Here is a 24,414-nt window from a genome sequence, read left to right as displayed (position 1 = left end):
GATTTTTCCAAATCTTATTCACCCTTGCATGCATTATGGTCCCATAGAATCAGTAAGGCCTGAGGTGCAAAGGATGTCACATACCAGATCATATAGCAAAGAGCTTAGAAGTAGAGAATGGAGGAGGGGCAGAAAACTTAAATAAAATGTACATTAGGAGAAAATTGCTTGCATCCTCTTAAATTAACCTTTCGTGAAATTACTTTTTATCCTTTTTTAGCATTTGTTATCGAGAGGCAATGGCTTGTGAATATATTATGGCACTTTACATTGAAAATAATTTTAAAATTTACTAGACAACCAGTGAACTTAGGAATAAGCTCCTGCGGTTCGGTAGAAAACATTCATTTTTAACACCTATCAGGATTATTTACTTTGGAGATATTCATTCCACTTATCATAATTTCTCCAAGCCAAATGTTCCTTAACTTGGTCTAGTTAGAATTCACTTCTCCTAATGGAAGATTTATCTTCAGAATTATTTTATTACATCCAATAAAAATTGGAGCCTAATATTCCAGTATATTAAAGGCCTCTGGTTCTATGCGTAAGATCCTTTGCTAAGTGCTGAGGGAAATATAAAGATGATTAAGGTTAGTTCTCTGCTCTCAAGAAGTTTACAAATTAAGGAGGGAGAAGGAATGAAGAATGAGACATGTATAAATATCAATCGACAAATATTTATTAAACACCTGCTATGTGTTAGACACTGTGCTAGGTGTTGCAATCCAAAGACAAAAGGGAAAATATAATAGACATTGCATATATAATGCAAAATAAAATGCAACATGTCATAAGAGTTTTGAGAGCTTCTAGGAGGGAGAAATAATTAGGGAATACGGTAAGTAGAAAGTGACATTTGAACGAAGCCTTGAAGGATGGATATCATTTTTTGGTGTGCTGAGTTTAAAGTCTGAGACCAACATTCGAATCCTGGCTCAAACACTCAGCACTCTGGGATTTAATTTCCTCAACTATAAAATCCTAAGTCCTATACACTACTAGTGAAGATTTAGGAAGAGAACATTTCAAGAATAAGGAATGGCAGGTATTAAGACACGGAATCAGGAACACATGTGAGTACATAGAAGTCAGGGAGCTGAACTGGTTTGACTGGAGTAGAAAGCACATGCACATGAGTAATAAAAGACAAAGCTGGAAGTCATCGTTTGGGGTTGGATTGTGGAGGGCCTTTAATACCAGGTTATATCCTTGTTATTATTAAGCAGTCGTTCATTTCCAAGTCCAGGGGCTCATTAGGACAAGGGATAATTCAGGGAGCACGAATCATGAGTTTATAAATCCTGGAGACCTCTGATTTGAATTGTAATAGATTAATCAATCTCCATTTATTAAGCACCAACATAGGGAAAGAAAGAAACCTTGAAAGGCAACCTTGAATAAGTTGAATTTAGGAATCCCGTGTCACCATCTCTAGCCCCAATATAACTGGCCTGTCTCAGGAGAGATTCATGTCCAAAGTCCTTACAGAGAAGGGGATTAGAGAAAGTTAGGGAATTTCTTGGTAATATTCAGCTCTGAACTTCAGCTCACCTTCTCTCAGGGATTCAGGCATAGTCGTACTTAACCACCTATAATAACACAGTAATTGCCAGTCTTGGCATTTTCCCAGAACCCTTCCTGGAACATACCCAAAACACCTTTCAAGAATTTACATTCCATTCTTCCCATCTTTACTGATGATGGCACAGAGCTCTGAGATGAAGTTTAGCTCACTGTGGGTCACCCAACATAGTCATGGTGGAGCATGGAATGAATATCTAGGCTTTTTTCATTTCTATCCTTTGTTCCTTTTTGTGACATCACCAGTACATGGAGGAGTAACTAGCTTCTTCCTTCCCCTACCCCCACTTTAGTTCCTAATCATTGAGAATATTGTATAGTCTCTCCATACATAGGCCAAGTACTGATCTATGGAACTATGCTGACCAGTATCCAAAAAAAAAGTATACATGAGGTAATAAAGTCTTTAAAAAGTCTTTTAAAAAGTTTTGACTGAAATTGGATAAAAAGAAGCACTGAAATTAGCAGTATTTCCTAGGAACTGTACTTTCCAGAAAACTATATGTGTTCGCAGAATCTCAGAGTTGAAAAGGACCTTAGAGGTTACCTAGTCCAACTCTTTCTTGGAAAAAGAGTCTCTTCTATCCCATTGTCAAATGCTCATAAAGCCTTTGTTTAAGAACCCTTTTAATGAGAGGAAACATATTACTTTCCAAGGCAGCTGATTGTTAGGAAATCTCCCATGATATCAAGCTCAGTCTGCCCCTCTGCAAGTTTTGCTTCATGTTCCTTTTTCTGCCTGGTGTGCATAAACAGAATAGATCTAATCCCTTTTTCAAGGAATGGCCCTTCAGATACTTGAAGATAGGAATTTTGTCTGCTCCAGTCTAAACATCCCCACTTCTTTCCATCAGTTCTCATTGGAAGGGTCCCAAGACCTTTTGTCATCCTGGTCATCCTCCGTATATAATCTGGTTTGTCAATATCATTCTAAAATTCTACTTCCTAGAACTGAATTCAGTTCACCAGATGTGACCTGACAACAGGAGACTAGAGCAAGTCAATTCCCTATGTAGTTCTAGACATCACATCAATTTTCATGCGGATTAAGACTGGTGTTCCCTTTTCTGGCCACCATCTTGCTCCTTTATTTATGTTGAGTTGGCCAGGCTTGTGATCTGCTTTCTCAACTTTTCATTTATTTACTCTTCTGTCTAGGTGATATATTAGCTCAGTATAGTTCCCCCAGACATGGATCCTATTCAGCAAAGCTTCAGTGGTAATTTTGAAGATGTATTTATCTCCTTGCATGTGACTTTTTTCAAAACACTATCTCGATTTTTAAATTTCACTTCCTTTGAATTTCTGGACTTCTACCCCATATTTCTTTTCCTATATTGTAGTTTTATTTTATGGTATCTAGCTCACTGGATATTATGGTGTTCTCCCCTATCCCTTCCGTTCTGGTTTAAATTTGTATTCAATTAACAAAAGTCTGGGCAAATATATTCTTACTGGATCTTGTTAGGTGCACTCCATCTCTGTCCAAGAACCTTTATTTCCTGTATTTTAAGTTGTGATCCATAAGCCCCAAGTCCCACCTTAAGTGACTGTCACTTCCAAATTGGCCTTTCTCTTCTGAAGTCTGACTTTCAAACAACAGTAGAGATCAAAACATCACCATTGCTTTGAATGTCTTCAGTGTCTTGTCCAAGACTTTATAATCCTAAGCAATAATCTCTAGGTTATGGGCAGTTGTCTTCAAGTTTCATAAATCCTGGGAGATTCTTTTTCACATTGTAGTTATGTGCATCAGGGTGATGGTGCAGTTCATTTCATTTTGCCTCCCTGTACCCCTCAGCAGATAGTCACTGACCTCCACTCCCTATCTTCTTCATTTGACCCTTACTAAATGAACTTGCCTGACACAATCTCTGAACACACATATTACTCCTTGGAGGACATACAAACAGCTGTTTCCTCTCAGAGGGTCCATCTCCCTTCAGGAAAAGCTCCAAATATTCAGTGGTTCTTCTTCCCTTTCTCTTGCCCTGACACAGGGCAAGATTCCCTTCTGTCTCAATTTTTTTCTTTTTACCTCAAAGCTCTCCTTCCATTTTACACATTGTCCCTGATAACCCAGAGAGTGGTGAGGCATTCCTCAAGCCCTTTTACCTAAGATAGATATATGTCTATACTTGGAGCATAAATAGCAACCACTTAACCATGACAGAAAGCCACTATATGCAAGTCCCTGCAAAATTCCCTCTGCTCTCCATACTTACTGGAAGAAACAGCTCTAGAAGCCAGAAACAAATAGTGATGTAACTCATGAGACAATAAATAGTCATTTCCAATCTGGTAATATTTTCTATGAACTGGCAGTGGTAGGTTGTATATTATTTTTCTTCTTAATCCTTCTTCCACATTGCCTCCCACTTGAAGCCAAGACTATTATGAATGCACTGAAGAGTGGGTGGAAAAATAGCCTTATTATTAACCATAGTTGAAAACATAATAACTTTTTGAATATCTTCATTCACAGATGCAGTCATTCAACATATTAATAACCTTTCTTAAGCATAGTAGAACAGAGTCTGTTTAAACTTCCTTTGTCCATTCCTGCGGTAGATGAACAACCCAATGGGGAAAAAAAAGAGCTGCTACAAACGCTCCCAACCTTTACATTTTCATGTAGTTTATTGAACTCTAACTTGGGCTGCTTTATTAGATAACATGATAATAATGAGAGCTGGCATTTACATAGTCCTTTAAGATGAACAAAGTGCTCTACAAATCCTCCCAACTGTACTGAGGTAAGAATCTGAAAGCAGAACATTTGTAATTGTCTTAGTAAGTCATTCTTAAAACAACAGTTGTGCTCATCTGTAAACTGAGAGGGTTGGATTAGCTATCCCTGGAACCAACAAGGTAATTTAGCATTGCTTTCCTCATTTACAGGTGAGAAAACCAAGCCGCAGCATGAACAAGTGATTTTTGACAAGGGTCATACAGCATATTTACAGGTGGAGCTAAGATTTTTAATCCATGGCTTTTGGCTTCCTAGGTTCAGTCCAGGATCCTTCCATTAAAATGCACAAAGTACTGCCTCACTCCCTCCCACTCGTGTTCTTAACATCTCAAAGAGTTCCTCTAGGCTGCTGACATAGTAGAAAGGGTGCTAGTCAGAAGAGACCAGGTTTCAAATTTAAGTGCCCAAATTTGCAGTTGACCCTATGTATGTCATTCATTCTCACTCTGAGGCTTTGCCCTGTGGTCTGTAAAATGGGGGTGATCATCCTGGAAGTACCTACCGCACCAAACTGTTAACACTCAGCAAGCCTTAAAGTTCTGTATAAATGTGAGCTTTTATTGTTACTGTGAGGTTCAGGATAACTTAAACAGTGGCCACTTTTATGATTTCAGGCTTTCAAGGTGTTTTTAGCAAGCGTTGACTGGGAACGATGTTGCCCTTTGGATTGCCAAAAGTCTCCCATGAAGCATAACTCATGATAAAGAAACAAAAATTGTTCTCATGGCCTTCACAAGATACAGATTTGTCCAGATTACAGGATAGCCCCAGCGAGTAAAGCAGCACAATGGAGTTGAATTTTCGGTGGACTGTATTTCAGACTGGGTCCCCTTTCCTGTGAGTGATAGAAACTGGGAGTGGAGCAGAAGGAGAACATCACATTGTACAGGATGTGACTTGATTATGCAACTAGCTGTATGACATTCACACCATAGAACAAAGAAAAGTTCATATACTTTTTACCCAAAGTGTCACTTTCCTGCCTTTGCCTCCCCTTCCCCCTTTCCCTTCCCATCTCCACCAAGGTACACAAGGTTAAAGTCTGTCCTTTTCTTTCTTCACCCTTAGTGGGGGTTTTTCCCCTTTTCTGGTAACATTAATTCATTTCAGTACCTTCTTGATACTAATAGATTGATTGCCTGAGGATCTTTTTTTCGAAGTATTGTTTGATATTAATCTTTTGAAATTAACTTCCAAATGATCATTTGGAAGTAAAAATTTTTTTAAAATGACCAGTTTAATACTAAAATTAGTGCCAACATTCACACATGATTAATGGTTTTAAATTTGCCTCGACTGATTTCTGGTTCCAGTGTTCTCCAGTCTGCATCGTTGAACTGGGGCCTGCTGCTCCACACTAAAGAGGTTTTTCTGCTGTTCTAAGACTGATGAAATTTTAAAGGTTATGTAATCATTAAGTCATCTCTCAGTTTTCACATCAGATGATCAATTTGGCAGTGCAAAATCCCAAGAATAATTTCTCCCCTCGGATAGAAGGGAGGCAGTCTATAAAGCCACATTCTGGAGTTATCTTTTTTCTGTATTCATCATCTTCTTGTGGTTTTGTTGTAGAACTGTAAGAGGAACAGCAACCTGGATATAGCTACAGGAATTTAGAGTAAAGGTTACTAGCTCCAGTGTCTCTCTGAGGCTTAGTACAGCTTTAGTTAAGTTTGCATGGCCCCAGTGCAGGCTGCCAGGCACTTTGACGGAAGTTTAAAAGAATCTGTTCACTCCTAGCCTAAATGTCAAATGACTTGGGAGATGTGACTATGGAGTTCTTCTTTCTCAACCAGTAAGTAAGAGCAGGGCAGGACCCAGGAGGCAGAACCTCTAGCCTCTTGCATGAATCACTTACAGCAAGTCTTTGACTTTTGATGAATCTTGGCTAGGACCAACTTTATTTTAGGTAGGTACAGCCCAATCCCTTGGGATTAAGTAAATTGTTGTTTACAAAGTTCACCTCCATTCTCAAAATAACATGAAGCCTTCTAAAACAGTTACCATGCCTGTTTATAACCATCAAACAACATCAAATAACATCAAACAACAAGCACTCCTTAAGTGCCAGTTGTCAGAGAATACAATAAAAAAGATGACATGGTTCCTGCTCTCAAGAAGCTTACGCTCTTTTAAATTCATACCAATAACGTCCTGGTTTCTGTTCATTTACTTATTCACCAAATATTTACTGAGCACCTACTATTTGCAAGTCCCTGTGGGGTTGATGGGGTTGAGAATATGTGGACCCTGATAATGGCATTTATAACCTAGAAGAGGAAAGACACAGGCACAAGTGAATACAGTGCAAGTTAGAATGGGAAAATGCAGCAAAAGAATTACAGGGTCCTTTGGAGAGATTAGATTCAGAGAAGGGAATCAGGGTAAACTTTATGGAGAAGGAGCTGAGTGACAAAGAATATCCCTCAGAAATCAGAATCAAAATGTTGTTTGGGGGATTATTTGTTTATTCACTACTTAAGATTTTAGGTTTAGAGCTGTAAGGATATAGCTCTATTAGAGATAAAGCTATAAGGAACATTAGTGATCATTTAGTCCATTCCTCTCATCATACATGAGGAAACTGAGGTCTTACTTGAGCTGACAGACATGCAAAATGGTGAACTTCGGTCCTCTGAGTTCAAATCTGATACTCATAGATTTAGAACTGGAAGGAATCTTTGAGAGGCAATCAAGGCCAGAAGAAGTAACTGAGGCCTAGAGAAGTTATATGATTTGCCCAAGGTCACACAGCCAGTAAGTTTTTGAAATAGGATTTGAACCCAAGACTTCCTTGAATCCATGTCCAGTGCTCTTTCAACTAGACCGCAATTGTTTCCATCCACAACACTATTACTACAAACTAGGGGTTGGACGGAGAGATGGAACAAGGGAAGAGTACCTTTCTCTTTTACAAATGTTGCATCTTTCTCCCATGGACAATCATTGTTCACTTTTTTTCTCCTTTCAAGTTACCAATATTCCATGAATTATGAAGGAGTCAGGGATTATTACACCTATTTTTACAGCTGGAAGCATTAAAACACAAATTATTTAACGCTATCCCCAGAGTCAGTGAATATAGGGCAGTCCTAACTCAAAATTAATTTCCCCCCCCCATTCCCTTAACAGAAAATGATTTATCCTTCATCTGATCTAATGACACTTCATTTTATACATTGTCATATTCAAATTTTGTATATTTATCATTTGTATTTCTTCCTCATCCTCCTTTCTGGACTGTAAACTCCCAAAGGATTTCTCCCAAAGGAACAGACCTTATTTTCTTTGTGGCTCCCTGAGTAGCTAGCATGGTGCATAACAACTGAATTTTTTTGTGAAAGAATAAATAAGTCTTTAGGGAGAGAGGGGTGCAGGGAAAGAGACTAGGCAAACCAAAAGTACTAACGTAAGGATCATAGAGGAACCTGTGAAGCTATGTTTCACTTGGCCCAAATTTCTTTATTTTCCTTCTGTCCTTGATTAAGTTGCCAATCATTCCTTTGCCCCATCCACTTCCCTTCCAGGTACATTGCCAATCACTTCGGAACTGTCTAACGCTTCTCCTGTCATAACTTGAGCATGGCCTAAACTCGCTTTATGCTGAATCTCAATCTGACCAGGAATGCCAAAATGCATATACAAAGGCTTTGCATGGAGCAGTCCCTAGATATCATAATACCTGATTAAGTCTGGATTAGATTGATCTGGGACTAGATGAGGGGATTTGATGGATGATTTCCTTCCTCTGAGGGTGACTTCCTTCAAAAAAATATATCTATTTAATTGCAAGTGGTCCATTTTTAAACTCAGCACAGGAGCTCCAGGCTTCATACTGGTTGTCTGTTATAAGAAAAGAATCATCAATATTTTAAAAGGTGCTGACAGGCAAGAAGCTGGATTTGAGGACTAGACATTTAGACAGGTTTCTTGTTGTTTTTAATGCTCTGGCAAAATCTATTCATTGCTGCTCTAGAATAGTATTATAAGATAGTTTGCCATAGAATGAGGAATTCCAATGAAAGCTAATGAGATAAAGCTAATCTGAACATTAGGTGACTTAGAAATGCCCTGATTGAGAGGGAAAGAGAGAATTTGGAACTCAAAATTTTTAAAAGCAAATGCTAAAAATTGTTTTTATGTGTAATCGGGAAAAAAATTATTTACAAGGGGAAAAAAAAAGAAATTCCCTGTTTGCATGGCCTGAATGTCTCATCTCATAAGTCTGTCTCCAGGGATGTTCCTTTGCTGGTGATATAAAATCTGGATTATACAGAATATGCATGAGAGAATAAGCACAAAATCTGGCCCTGAAAGACTTAACAGGGCTTCTTTATTCCATACATATAATGGCAATATTTATCCAGTTATCCCTAGTGGCCAATTAACTTTGGAAATCCATTGATTCTTTCAGGCCCATTAAAGTTTTGCAAGCAGTTTTCAATAATCATTTGACCTGTCACAAATTCTATTCAGCACTGGTCTCATTCACATTTATTTGTGCTCTCCTTTTCCTCTCCTCCTCCCTCAATAAGCTCAGCATCCTTTCAGGGGTCACTTTAAATTACTTAAGCTAGGGGAACCAAACCAACTGGCTGCAGCATATTCAGAATCCCACAACTTAAGAGTTTCCATGGAAATCAAGGAAAAAGTGAACAGAGGCATTCATTCGATTTTCATCAAGGCTCAGTGCCTAATTTTCAGAGACTTGCTGCCTGGTTTGCTGTCCATCTTGAGCACATGACCACATGCTTTGTATATTTCATAATTAGGATACAATACCTGATTGCCAGAGCATTGTAAATTACCACTGCGATGCACTAATTAGCAACCTAGGAACTAGAAAAATTGGATCAACCTTGGAAAACTCATTATTTCATACCAGGAAATATGTACAAAGTAACTGCTACAAACCACCACCATACTGCTGGAGATCTTAGATTGGATCAGATTTCTTACGACTGATCTACATTAGGGAGGACCTCCCTACCTTCCTGCTCAGAATCTCCCCATGTGCCATATTCTCCCCAGGGTTAATGGTAAATGTGGCCTAAAAATTCCTTTTAGCAAATCTAGCTTGCTTCTTTTAGAGTGCTTTAAATTTTGCTATGATGCACAATTAATAAGTCAGTCAGCAAGCATTTACTTAGAAGCGTAGTGCATACTATGTGGCAGGCATCGTGCTAAACCCTGAGTCTCCAAAGAGATGCAAGGACATGGTTTCTGCTCTCCAGGAGTCACATTCTAATGGGGGAGACATAACTATGGAAATAACTATGTAGGTCGTAGAACCAAGGAATCAAACCCAGGTCTCCTAACTACAGGTCTAATACTGTTTTCTATTATCTCACGCCAACTCTCATCACCTTGTACCTTGGTTTCTCCTCTCTGCAAATAAAAAAATGTAAAACTTCTCCACTCAGTCTCAGGAAATATGAAGGGTAGAGCGTATTCTCTATACATTTGATTATGAAATTTTGTGCATTATCAAAAAGCAAATTTTTAGACCCTCAACTGGTTTCCCCTTTCCACCCAGGGTCCATCTATGCACCTTCCCTGTACAAATTGGCGTCTGTTCAGGGATCGCAAATCAATTTTAAAATTAGCCTAAGCAAAACATAATTAAATCTCCCTTCATCACAAAATGTATTCTAAATACAGATTCCAAAAAAAGATTTCAATTTTCTACCCTTTTGTTTTCACCTGTTTTTCATCTGTGCTGCTGATCTTCTCCATTATTAAAGATAATTTGGAATTGCCTGTGCTTATAAAGTGCTGTGATCTTCAGGGAGGTAAAAATGTTATTTCAAAAACAAAGAAAAATTATTATTGTTATTACTCATCTACACAATTAGGAAACAAAAGACTGTAGCAAAGACTGTTCCACATAATCCATCTATCTGTTGTCAAGAGACTTTGAAACCTCCCTGTAAAGCATTTTCATACTTTATCGATAAACCCTCTTAATTTTTTTTATTTCAATCTTTCAAAGATACTGTCTGTATTTTTTTTAAAAATCTTGAAAACATTTGAAAGTATAAAGGAAAGCAAAGGTATCCCTTACATTCAGAGGCATCAAAGAGTTGTAGTTTGGTCTTCATTGAATTGTCTGAGCTGATAAATAGGGACCTGCAAGAAATTTTTTTGCCTCTCTTTTTTCTGTTTCTTTTTTCCCCCCAAAGGCTTGATAGGAGAGTAAATGTGTCATGGGCAACAAGTGAGAAAAATGAAGCTTTTAGGATGAAACCCTACTTCAAGGTGCATGTGACTTGAGAAAGTTTGATATTATGGCATGACCTTCCTAGCATGAAGCCAAGTGCCTGCTCATCAACAAACGAAATGGAGAAATTTCTTTAATCCTCACAGTTGGGATGATATTTTACTTTGTCATCTTAGTTTTGTTTTTGTTTTTTTTTTTCCTCCCCCTGGTGAGATATTCCACAGCATGGCAGGGGAAGATAAATTTACTTCTCTACCTAATAACTACATGTGGTAAGCACCTTGAGGGCAGGATAGGATCTTGTAACCTTCACAGTCCTTAGGCCAGAAATCCAGGTGCTCAATAAAGACTTGATTGATTACCTAGAAAGATAGAATGGCACGTTATACAGGCAGTGAAAGAGAAGGAACATACTAGAGTGTTGGAGACCTGGATGATTCCACCAATGATTGTTTCCTCATTTGTAAAATAAAACAGTAGGACTCAATCAAGTGTTCTTAAACTATGGTCCTTAAAATTTTTTTGCAATATTTTTATCATTTTATTTCAACATCATTGATTTCTTTTGAAATTATGTGTGTGTGTGTGTGTGTGTGTGTGTGTGTGTGTGTAATTTTAAGCATTCGAAAAAAATCATTCCAAGATAGGCTTCACCAATGTCTGCCGATGGGTCCATAATATAAAAAAAAAAATTAAGCCCTGGACTTGATGATTATTAAGATGTTTACCATTTCTAAAAAGCTATAAAACTGCTTTGGTTTTAAGTGTCAGATATGACATTGATTTATTGTTTAAGTTCCCTGTGTGGCAGGGAAAGTGATAGAAGTGGCTTGACTTCAGTTATTCTTTGACCTCTCAACTCAATACAGTCTGCTCTCTGATCATTCTGATTTAAATGTAAATAACTGGTAACTTTAAATTACTGCATCTTCCAGGGTGAAATAAGTGCAGAAAATCTGGATGAAAATTACAAAGCTCAAAGACCGTAATTTTCAAGCATCAGTAAACTGAGGCAGGAAGGGTTTTTTTGGTTGTTTTTGTTTTCTATCCCCTGAAATCATACCCAAAGATAGTAACCTGCTTTTTTAAACGATAAGAGTCCACCTTAACTGATGTGGATCAATTTAACACTATATGAGTGCGCTTACATGAATTGATGCACAATGGGGTGTTAAAAGAGAATTGCATATTCTTGTAACAACTGCTTTATCTTGCCTTGGCCTTTTTTCCCAAGTGGCCACTGGTATCCTGCAAAAGAAGTCAGAAAGACTGGTAAAGCATAAGATCTGAAGACATTAGGAAAACATGAGGTATTTTAATTAAAGAGTACATTAGGTATTTTAATTAAAGGGACCAAGGCCTTGAAAAGAAAGGCAGTTTGGGAAGTAAAGAGTTGCATATGAAAAGGGTCCAAGGAGCATATATTTAAAGTTGGAAAGGTGCTTAGGGGTCGTCTAGAAAAACCCTTTCATTTGATAAATGAGAAAACTGAAGTCCAGGTAGGATAAGTGACTTGCTCCAGGTGACACAGGTGGTAAACGACAGAGGCTTGATCTGAAAAGAAGCTTGGGTTTGCCAAAAGGAACCTAGAAGCCATAGCCAAAGATTATGAAATCTCTGACAAGAAGCTGAAGACCTAGGGACATAGCTGGCATTTTCATCACTGCTGCCTATTGAAGATCTAAAGAATGTTAAAGAGAAACACGGATTTGGGAAGCAAAGAGCTGGATAAGAAGGTGTTGCCTAAGAATGGGGTTTAGATTTCTGATGATGAATTTTCCCCTCAGATTAGAAGCATGAAAACAGCAAGAGAAACAGTTGAGTAGTTTGAGAAACATTACAAGCTGGGGATAGAGATGGGGGAAATTCAAATATCTTCTCTCTCACTCTCCCCTTCTCTCCCTCTCTTTCTTTCTTCCTATCTCTCTTCCTCTCTATTTCTCTCCCTCCTTCTCTCCCTGTCTCTTTTCCTCTTCCCCTCTCCCCAATAGTTAATAATGTCACCTTAATGTTAATTTTATCTTTTAAAAATTAGAGGAACCAACAAGGTCAAATTCTATCCCAGATCTGCTTCTGCTGAGATGAAAATCATGGGAACCTTAGGGCAACATGACCACTCCAACTTATGTATGATAGAGAAGAAAGGGAAAGTCTGGCATTGTCTGACAAATTTCTAAAGGTTCACAGAAACGATTGACAGATCTCATGGACTAAAATTCTGCTGGGGAAATCAGCCTAGGAAGATGGAAAACTGACAAGAATGAAAACCTACAATGAAAAATAAAAGGGAAATTTTCAGTGAGAAGGGAAAACAGTTGTCCAAAGAGGCCAATGTGGATACACAGAGAGCTTCCCCATGCAGAGATGGAAGCAAGGGCAGGTAATGTAGGTGATTGACACAGAAGTATGGCATCATCCTTTAAGAATAGCAGTAGGACATGTATTACCTGTATCAAACTACCTGCCTTGTCAGTGTAAGGGGGGAGGGGAAGAGGGAGGAAGGGAGAGAATTTGGAACTCAAAGTTTTAAAAATTAATGTTAAAAATTACCTTTACATGTAACTGGAGAAATTTTTTTTAAAAAAATAAATATAATACAGCTTTAGAAAAAAATAGTGAGAGGAAAGCTATAGCTCAGAAGAACCAGCTGGTAGGAAGAAAGCTAAGGATAGCAAAAAGGGTTTTGGTTTGGGGTTGCATGTATTATTTTGCTTATTTTACTATGTTAGGGGGAAGGGGAGGATCCAAAAAAAAGATAAGGCCACTGCTCAATATAGATTGGATAGTGATAACTAACAACACAGAAATGGCAGAGCTGTTTATTTCCTTTCATGCAAAATGATGACCTTTTAATTGGAAAGGGCAGAACAAAATCAGGTAATGAGAAGTCAGTTCCCAGTATCAGTGCAGGCATAGTAAGAGAGTACCTAACTGCCCTTAATGTGTTCAGGTCATCAGGCCTACATATACTGAAAGAACTGCAGATGTGATTGCTGGTCTACTATTGCCTGATCTAAGAAAGATCAGAAAGAAAGGGAGAGGTAAGATAGGAATGGAGAAACAGAAATACAGGTCCAGTCTTCAGAAGAGACAAGAGATTGGAGACTACTGAGTAGGCCTATGAACTTGACTTTTATTCCTGAGTAAATTCTAGAGGCAATTATTAAGAGATATAAATTATTAAATATAATTATTAGATGTATGAACATATAAGAGGAAAGCAGTGATCATAAAGAATCAGCTTGGATTCTTCCAAAACAACCCATGCCAGATTACCTTCACTTGTGTTTCTTAATGAAATATTAACAACATAGATGTATAAGGAGAATATGATATATACACATGTGTTTGCATACGTTTGTGTATGTATTTGTTTCTGCATTTGTATATATGTAATACATATGCATAGATATGAAATCTAGATTTTTAGGAAAGTATTTTAGCAAAGACACTGTCAATTGTCTCGTAATTCTTATGGACAACTTGAAGAAATGTGAGCTAAATAGTAGTTTAGTTAGGGTGAAGGGCTTGACCATTAATGGTCATTAAGGTTTTGATAGCTTGAAAGGAAGGCTCCAGGAGAGTGTTCATAAGGATGGGACTTGAGCCTAGTCTTGAAGGGAGCCAGGGAAGTTGAATGATAGAGGTGAGGAGTCAGACCATTCCAGGAATGGGGAGGGGATGGCTAGCACAGAGGCATCAAGATTAGAAATGTAGTCTTGTGATCAAGGAATGGCAAATAAGCCAGTGTAGCTAGACTATAGAATATGTACAGAGGAGTAAAGTGTAAGAAAGGGGATACAAGGTTACATAGAGGTTTAAATGCCAAACAAAGGACTTTATATTTGGTTATGGAGGTAATTCATGGACTTCACTGAGCATAGAAGTTACTTGTGCTTTAGAAAAATCACCTTAGCATCTGAATAGAGTAGGGAGAAACTTGAGGAAAGGAGGACAGTTAGAAGGCTACTACAGTAGCCTAGGTGAGAGGTGATGAAGGCCTGAATAAGGGTGGCACATGTGTGAATAGAGGAGAGAGAGAGAGACAGAGACAGAGAGAAACAGAGAGAAGAAGGAAGGAGAAGGAAGAAGAGATATATTGTGAAGTTAGAAGAGGCTGGATTTGGCAACAGGTTGGATATATGAGGTGCATGAGAATTCAAAAGAATGGCACTAAGATTCTCCTTGGCAGTAATAAAGAAGTCCAAAAGAATGGAGGGTTCAAGGGAAAAGAGAATGCTTTCTGTTTTGTATCTTTTGCCTTTGAGGTGCCTATGGGGACATCCAGGTCAAGATGTCCATGATTCGTGACTGTAGCTTGAGGAAAGACTAAGGATATGAGATAGTATGGAGTGAAAAGAGAAGAGAGCCCATGATAGAGATACTCTAGCAAAAAACAATAACAACAAAACCCCAACAACTGAGGAATGGTCAAAAAAAGCAAGAGCAGTGTCATAAAAACCATGAAAGGATACACTCTCAAGGAAGAAATTCGAACCTAGGTCTTCTGTCTTCTTCCACTATGCTGCACTGAAGAAATAATTAGTATTGTGTATAGCCATGTAGTCCATCTCTACCATTATGCCTTCTGTGTGATGATTCTGAAAGCAAAACTATAGCTAACCCATAGAGAATGTAATCCATGATGGTGATATGTGTTCCATCCCATGCCATCTTTCTCCACTTTTTCCCTTTACATCCCTGGACTCCTCTAGTTCCAGTCTCCATGTGGACAGCAATCTTTCTCCTTCTTTTCTCTGTTGCATTTATCATCCAAGGGAAGTGAAACCAGCAGTTATCCTTCTACAGCAGTTAAAGCCAGGCATGCTCAGTAGATAAGAACAGTTCAGGGCTATGTTGTATTATTATTTTTTTTTTTTTTTTGCATTTTGTGAGAACAGGAAGCTATAAAGTTGAAGTAAATATCATTATACTCCAGAGGAAAGTCGTCAAAACAATTCCACTAAAGCCAATTGAGCCTACAGTATTAAGAGGCCTTTCTGATGGGTGAGCTGGCTAGCTCCCAGTAATTACTTTAGAAAACAAGACAACAAATCAATTCCAAACCCCATTAAAGGGGTATGGTCATCATTTGCAAATAAGGTCCCCTTGCCCTTTATTCTGTCTAGGATTTGGCATTGGGTAGTTAAGTGTTTCTCAAGCTTGTTGATCTGGCTTTCCTTGCCTCATTTCTTCTGTTATAAAATAGAAATAACATGACCTGCCCCTTGTTGCATTGTGTGTGATTTACGGGGACTCTGTAAGGTTTAACTCAGTCATGCCTATCCAGGCCTGAAGTTGTCTGGGAGAAAATGCTGCTTAAATGTGAACTGTTGTGATATAAACAGTTACCCCTGAGAAGGTAATTAATAGATGTTTCCTTGGGTACATACAGAACAAATAATATTGGTGAAACAGAAAAAAACTGATCTTCTCTCCATATTTTCTAGCATCTGTAAGAAAATTCTCTGAAGTCTCTATTTGGATCTCAGGACAGTATGGGAATTCTGAAACAAAGGGTGTCATTTCCCCCAGCCCCTCCAAGTGCACAAACAAACAACAAACATCCCAGGATTGCTGTTCAGAGGAAAATATAGATTTGCTGTATATAATCACTGTAACATCAATTCATGTTTGCCTACACAGATAAATTCTTTGCATGGGAAGCACTGGTCCAGATAAGAGATTTACATACTGGAAAAAGATGCTGAAAATGTTATCAGTATTAACTTCTAAATCATGGCCCAGTTGTACCAGGTGAATTGGGTGAAGGAAAAAAATGCTCATGTGTAATCAGATATAAAATATATACCCCCCAAAACTCCCCAAACAAAACACATAATCATTTTGACAAAGTCAGTGACAACTGAGAGGATGAGAGACGGTTCTTGACTCTCATGAGCCTAGAATGGAGCCAAGGATTCAAAGGCATGTGCTAAGCTGGAGTGTCATGTCTGGGGAATAGCAAGGAGGTCATATTGACTGAAATGTAGAGTGTGTGAAGGATGACAATGTGCATTATGAAAGATAGGCTGGAGCCAGGGTATTTATTTGTCAGCTGGCATTTATTAGGTGCCTACTAAGTGCTAAGGATGTGAAGAAAGACCAAACTGCCTTCCTTCAAAAAAAAATAGCAAAGCAAACACAAACAAAATAGTCCCTGCTCTTAAGGATTTCACATTCTAATAAGAGCAATAACACACGAAATAACTAAGTACAAACTAGTTACATTCAGGATTAATTCGAGAGCGTCTCAGAGGGAGGACACTAAGATTAAGAGGACTGGGGAAGGCTTTAGGTGGACTTTAGTTGAGACTTGAAGGAAACCAGGGAAGTTAGAAGGTAGAAATGGGGACAGCCAGTGAAAACACTCAGAATCCAGATATGAGCTGTCTTGTTCAAGGAACAGCCAGGAAGCTGATGCCAATGGATCGCAGTGTATGTGGAAAGGAGTAAGGTGAAAGAAGACTGGAAGAGTAGGAAAAGGGTAGATAGGTTAGGAAGGTCTTTGAAAGCCAAAAAGAAGATTTTATATTTGATCCTGAAGGTATTTGGAAGCACCAGAGTTTATTGAAAGAGGAGTGAGAGAGGGGGATAATATGGTCAGATCTGTCTTTCAGGAAGAGCAGTATGGCAGCTCAGCAGAGGATAGATTAGAATAGTTGTCATTTGTCCTTCACTCTCAAAGAGAACCATGACATCAGGAAGGTGATGCCATGACTTACAAGTGAATTGGATTTAAGTGAAGAGGGGCTGTGCAGAATCACCAGCTTCTCTTTCTCTTCCAGAACCACCTGGGTCCAGTAGGTAGATATATATCAAGGTAACTGGAGATGTCTCTCAATTAGAATAGGGAGAAACTTGAGGCAGGGAGACCCACCAGCTAGCTATAGCAATAGGTAAGGAGGGTCTGCACAAGAATTATTGCCCCATGTCAGAAGAAACAAGGGGGCATATAAAGAGAACTTATAAAGGTAAAAACAACAGGACTTGACCACTGATTGGAGATGGGGGTGGTGAAAGAGGGAGGAGTTGAGGATGACACTCAGGTTGGAATGAAAATCTTTAAATGCTAAACCAAAACTTGTCTTTTCTTGTAGAGGCAAAGGCAGACACTGAAACTTCTTGGGCCAAGAGAGTGACATGGTCAGGCCTACGTAGAAGGATACAGCACAATGTTGCTCAGTCATTTCAGCTGTATTCTACTTTTTGTGATCCCGTTTGGGATTTTATTGGCAAAGATACAAGAGTGGTTTGCCATTTCCTTCTACAGTTCATTTTACAGATGAGGAAACCGAGGCTAACAGAGTAAGTGACTTGCCCAGGGTCACACAGCTAGTACTTGTATGAGGTCAAATTTGAATTCAGGTTTTCCTAACTCCTGGCCCAGCACTACATCTACTATACCACCTAGCTGCCATATAAGTGGTGCAATGGTTGGTCCTGGAGTCAGAAAGACTGATATTTCTGACTTTTCACGAAGGGTTGGGCATAACTGTAAACAACTGAACAATAACAAAAAAATGAAAAGAGCCTCCTATACCACTAAAACAACCATCCATTTCGTTGCTTCATTTACCTCTGATCATAAAATTTACAAATGTCTTCCATCAATAATCAGTGGTCTCATTCTCTATTTATAAACATAAATAGATTTTGCAGAGGCCAAACTGGCATTAGAACTAAGAAGGAGTACGTAATAGCCCAGCCTGGAAATGGTTAGAGAAGTAAAAAGAAATTCAGGAAAATATTGGGTCTCTGAAACCAAGGAAGGGAAAAGTGTCCAAAAGGAGGAAATAACCAACATGTTGAGTGATGCAGAGAAATCAATGAGTATGAGGCCTGCATTTGGTGATAGTAAGTCACTTGTAACTTGATTATGAAGAATTGGGGAAAGGATGGGCTAAGAAATAGGGGAATCAGTGAACCCACACAAGTTTTATAATGCGATATTTCAATAACTATATCTTGTACTGAAATCAAAACAGGCTGACTTTATATCTCATTTCAGCCTGTAGCAAATAGTATTATTGTATAATGACGGTACAGAAATGAAGGCCTGGCAGAAATCTCTGAGGTACCTAATCATTCTAGAAGGGATAGCGTTGGCTGTTGATATCATTGATTTGTCTGTTACTACGCTGGGTATATGTATTCCTGTGGAGGGTTAGCATATAGTGAGCCATTAGGCCCAATGCTACTGAGTTTCTGAGATATGTATGTGCAGTATCATGGCAGCTTTCTAATTGACTTATTAGACTGACCTCTGACTTAGCACTCATTAGTCCATCAGTAAGCATTTATTAAGTGCCTACTGTATGCTAGGCATTATGCTAAGTGATTGGTCCTTTCAACTCATTTCAACATTTATTCAGTACTGCTGACCTTCCCTCCTTAACTGCTCTAGAATGGGGCTTAAAAATAAATTTTTTAAATGCATCAAATTAATTGTTTTCTTATTGTTTCCTGCTCCAAGAGTCAAATGCCCTATTTCTAACAAAGGGAAACTGCCTCTTTCTTTATGCCATTTCCCACAGTGCCTTGACAGACAGTCACATTAGCCATGAACTTGGCATTTATGAAGCATGGAATAGGAGTTCAAGAAGCGGCTAAAAGCTATGATAGTCCTAAGGGGGGGTAAGGGGTGGGTAGGAGGGAGGGAACAAGGTGGGGTGGGAACCTGACATTAAAATTCTTCAGATACTTTTATAGCTATTAGACATTTAAAATGGCTTAACATAAGTGGCTTATTTCAGAGAGCCAGGCAAGGGGAAAAAAAGCAAATTCCAGCAATTTTGCCCTTGTATCTTTTCTATCTGTGTCTCTGCTTTAGTTGGAATTTACATAATAATGGGTGAGCAAGTGTTGCTGTACATGTAACTGTGCACATTAGTCCTCAGTTGCTTTCCCAAAAGGTTTGAAAATGCAGTAGATTTAATCTAGGTCAAAAAAAGACCTCAATTTTCCAGGCAGAGGACATTTAGAGTGAACATTTTTATTCGCAAGGGAACAGGAGTGACAAAGTATGGCTCATCCATGATAACTCCCTAGTGCATCTGAAGGTTGACAGTAACCCAGGACTTGTGGCCAATTAACAGAAAGGCAGTCATAACACATGAGGTACAAAGAGTTGGGGGTAGAGGAAAAGGAAAGGATGATGCTTTTGGGCCCTTTCTGATGATTTTTCACCTGCTGGGGCAAAGTTCCTTTCAAGGATCAAACCTACCTACTCTGCTAAGGGCGAGAGAATGAGCGTAGGTAACCTAGGTATGTCAGACAGATCTGATCATCAGCACATGCCCCAAACAAAAGGGAAATCAGACATAATGTCTTGAAGATCAGATCTGTCGTTTGCCCGTGTGGGTTCCACTGGGATTCCTTTCCAATTATACCTTGTATTACAAACCATAGAGTACTTGTAATATACTGTGATTAGAATGGCAATGGATTGTTTTTTTGCTTCCTAGTTGGTGGCCAGATGGTAATACTTTTTACATCAGGGTGCCAATTATATCAAACTCTATAAAACTAAGCTAATTGGATGTAGTGTCATTAAAAGTTGATTTCTATAGGACCTGGCATTTGTATTGGATAGCTGATTACTTTAAAAGTAAAAGTCCCATTTTTAGATGTGCAAAGCAGATAGACATGTCTGTGTAAGAGATTGAGGAAGAAATAAAATTAAAGCAAGAAAGATCGAGTTTATGTAGCATATTTGATTACATCCAGAATAGAATATATATAGTTTTCTCAGAGTAAGTTTATATAGCTATCTGTTTATCTGTTGCCCTGAACAAATAAGAATATTCCAGACCTCCCCACATCATGTCTAACCTTTGCTATTTCTCATCTCTCACAGGATGAGGAAGTTAAGCTAAAAGACTGCTCTATAGGTCAATGACGATAATCTGAAAAGTTCCAACTTTGACAATATTCTCAAAATATGGACTTTCAGAGCTATAAGGAGCCTTGGGGATCATCATCATCCTTTATGTCTTCAAGAATACACAATCTCCTTCAAAGCTTCCTCCATGCTGCCTTTTCTGATGCTCTTAACTGCTAACCACCTCACTGTACCATCTTCCAGTGACCCAAGTTACCTTGTATCTTATTGTCTTATATATTTTGTGTTCATTGGTTTCCCTAACTGTTATTGCTTCTGATAAGAGACAGTGAGGTATTATGAGAGAGAACTGGCCTCAAAACCGGAAAAATCTGGGTTCAAGGCTCACCTCTGACCCATTCTGGTTGTATCACCCTAGGCAAATCACTGGATCTCTTGGTACCCTGGGCAAAAAGTCACAGAGAAGGTCCAGACGTGGCACTGACTGGAGTTCCTGACTGAGTGCTTCTTGTGCTAAGGAATTACATGCTCATTCTTCCTTTCTGTCTACCCTAAGAGAATGCAAACTGTTGGACGGAAGGGATTGTTTCATCAACACTTAGCACAGTACTCAGCAGAAGATGTATTATCAATGCTTGTTAGGAATAACTCAGACCAGTCTCAAGTTAGATCTGGTCACTCTCCTGATGCACATGGCAGTCAATCTCCATGGCTATCTGCAAGCCCAAAGAGAGGAAAAACATTCCTCTTCCTTTAAAAAAAATTAGTTTGAAGTTTCCTCTCATTTTAACAAAGTGGGGTTGGAGTAAGACTTTTATTTTTGAAATCTTGGTTGCTTTGTAGAAATTGTAATTATTTGTTTTGGCTAGGGTGAAGGAATAACTCTGAGACAAAAACATAATGCAAGAAGGTCATCAAGACACAAAAAATATAACTCATCTTGACAACTGCTATATATTGTAAGGAAGTGTGAGAATGAGGGAAGTAGGGTTGGTCCTACCCCTGGGATTTCAGTGGGGTAGGGATAGCCTAGTGTGGAAACACCTTCCACCTAGGCAAATCTGCAGTAGGTCTGTAATTGACACTTTTGTGGACATGTTTAGGCCATCAAAAAGTTCATTGACTTACTGTCCTTGGTCACGCAGCCGGTATATGTCAGAGGCAAGACTTAAATCCAGCTCTTCCTGATACCAAGGCTGGTCCCTCTATCCATTATGCCACATACAGTTCCCATAATAGGCTATAATGGTGTAATATTTAAAATTGAATGGAGAAAATAGGGGAAGCATGTATGAGGAATAAGCCTGACTTAAACTGGCATGAGCTGTACTACTTTGACAAGGAGCCAGCATCCCAATTGAAATTCCAAGCTTGTATACAGCTGGGCACCTGTTTTGCTTACAAATGTTGCATACAAAGGAGAAGTTCATTCACAGAAAGGGGGAAAAACCCAGAGTAGGACTTCACTCATTTAGCCTTGCTGGGCTGCACTCCCTTGATCTGGCAGCCCCTTAGAATTCAAAGGCAGTCTTTAAAGGAATTTTCAATTCACAACATGATGACTTTGCTGATGTCCTGAATTCGAATGGATCTTGAATTGAAGTTTTCTACTAGGGTTCCATCATTTTGCTAAAAGAATACAGGATTCAGTCATTAGACAATCATTATTTAGCTATTTTGAAGTGTTTATTTTATTAGTCTAGAAAGTAAAGCAGATTTCCTACTTCTAAGATGTTGATGGGCTTTGAAGACAGAAAGTGTGTGTCCATACGCCCTGTGGTCAGAGTTCAGTTGCTGGCAGCAGGTGATAATATGCCCAGAATAGGAAAGCTCTTCATGTGATACATTTTTGTCAGTGAAAAAGAGAATTAAAGGACAACCAGTTTCTTTCTTCTTCTTCTCACAGAACTTTCTCCTCATCCTCAACTCCAGTGTGCCCAAGAAGTTTTCTTGGTGACCCGAAAAGTCACCTAAATGATTCCTGTGGTTAATAAACATAATGCTGTTGTCATTCCATCATGTCCTGCTCGTAGTACCTCTGTGAACCATAGCATGCCTATACTGTGGGGGGGGTTTTCTTGTCAAGGATACTGGAGTGGTTTGTCATTTCCATTCTCTAGTGGATAAGGCAAGCAGAGGTTATGTGACGTGCCCAGGATCACATGGCTAATAAGTGTCTGAGGCCACATTTGAACTCAGGTCTTCCTGACTCCAGGTCCAAGGCTCTATCCATTGATGCACCTAGCTGACTCCAATGAGAATAAAAAGGGCTAGCATTTATATAGTTCTTTAAGATTTGCAGAACACTTTACAAATATTATCTTATCCTTACAACAATTGAGAGAGAAGGGGAGAGAGAGAGAGAGAAAGAGAGAGAGAAATCTGTTATTCCCATTTTACCATGAGAAAACTGAGGCAGAGATTAAGTGACTTGCCCAGGGTCATTCAGCTATTAAGTGTTTGAGACTACATTTGAATTCATGTCTTCCTGGCTCGAGGTCCAGTGTTTGATCTGCTGTACCACTTAATTGCTTTCTGTTACCCTGTCTCTGGATGATAAAATTAGAGAGAGTTTATAATTAGAATTAGATATGAGAAAATCCCTCCTGAAAGCTAATTTAACTTATGTCCAGACCAGGACAAAACCGGGAGAGGCGTTTCCTGAAAGAAATTTAGAAACAGTTGATTCTTTGCCATCTGGGACATTAAATATTGTGATGTGATTGGAAAAATATTCAGTGCTGCATGTGAATAGTTCGATCATAACAGCCATTTTGGCCATTGACCTTTCACTCCATAGTCCTCAACTCTGTGCAGGTTGACTTCCCATCTCATGACACAACTCAGCCTGTTCTCTTCCAAGGTCCCAGGGAACTCTTAATTGCTCTCTGTGATAGCCTTGCCTCACTCCTTATCCTTACCAGCCTAGCTGCTTCATTTGACACCATTGACCATCTTCATGTTCATGATGACTCTTTCATCCCTGACAAGGATGAGAGTCCTCTATTCTTTTCCTGTTCTCCAAACACCTGACGGACTGTTCCTTCTCATTTTCTTTGGTTGTCTTTTGTCACTCATCTTATGCTCCCTAATTGTGGGTGTTACTCAAAGTTTTGTACCAGGCTCTCTTCTCCCTCTGTTATCTCTCCATTAACCTCATCAGCTTTCATGAATTTCATTGTCATCCCTATGCAAATAACTCCCAGATATATCTATCCAGCCTGTTACTTCCCTAGGCATCAGTCCAGCATCACCAGTTCCTGTTGGACATTTCAGACTGGATTTCCCAGAAACATCTCAATCTCAGCATCTCTAAATTTGTACTCATTATTTCTCCACACAAATCCTCCCTTTTTCCAAATTTCCCTATTTCAGTAAAAAGAAACATCTTCATGTTCACATTCATAAAATTTTCATTGCCCCCTTAGAGTCACCTTACAGGTCCAATCTTGCTGTTTCTTCATCCACAACATGGCCCATATCCCCTTCCACAAGCCCTCATCAACTTTTGCCTAGATTATTGCAACAGCTTCCTAATTGTCCTCCTTTGCTCCCCTCTTGTATCTCTAGGTACCTGGTGTCTCACTCATTAGAATATAAGCTCTTTGAGGACAGAGATTGTGTCATTCTTTATACTTGTATCCCTAACATCTAGCACATAGTTGACACTGAATATATATTTGTTGATTGATTGGACCTTCTTAAAAAAAAATTTTTAAATAAAATGTTTGATTACCCTGTGGGCTCAAAACAAAGAAAATTCGTGTCTCTTCAGAAGATCTTGGATCTTTGTCACTCATTTTTCTCTTGCCAATTCTAAGATTGGCTCAGAGAAATTTGCTAAATGAAATTGGTTACTTTTCACGAGGACCCCAAAACCAACAGAACTTTTAAAGCTTTATAAATCTGAACTTAGGTGTTATTTTATGAGGATAAGCCTTCCTCTCCCACACTGAAAAATCTAAGTAAATTGGTATCTGTTTCTAGGCAGACTATGGCATAAACTGGTTAGCT

At 38.8% G+C, this 24,414-nt stretch overlaps 1 protein-coding gene and 1 long non-coding RNA gene across 51 annotated transcripts in view; one reads left to right on the top strand and one right to left on the bottom strand.

The window, feature by feature from the left end:
- Window positions 1–1,972, bottom strand: part of LOC140533531 (uncharacterized) — a 55,312-nt gene extending 53,340 nt beyond the window's left edge. For all 4 annotated transcript variants that reach the window (XR_011976954.1, XR_011976952.1, XR_011976955.1 and 1 more), the window contains exon 1: window positions 1,653–1,972. This is a non-coding gene — a long non-coding RNA (uncharacterized lncRNA). The remainder of the gene's footprint in view (window positions 1–1,652) is intronic.
- Window positions 1–24,414, top strand: part of CELF2 (CUGBP Elav-like family member 2) — a 620,126-nt gene that overhangs the window by 450,853 nt on the left and 144,859 nt on the right. The window lies entirely within an intron of this gene.

This window comes from Notamacropus eugenii, chromosome 3 (genome assembly GCF_028372415.1).
Source record: "Notamacropus eugenii isolate mMacEug1 chromosome 3, mMacEug1.pri_v2, whole genome shotgun sequence".
In the NCBI taxonomy this organism is placed as follows: Eukaryota; Metazoa; Chordata; class Mammalia; order Diprotodontia; family Macropodidae; genus Notamacropus; species Notamacropus eugenii.
Note: the sequence above shows the minus strand (reverse complement) of the source record. Positions and strands in the feature narration are given on the sequence as shown.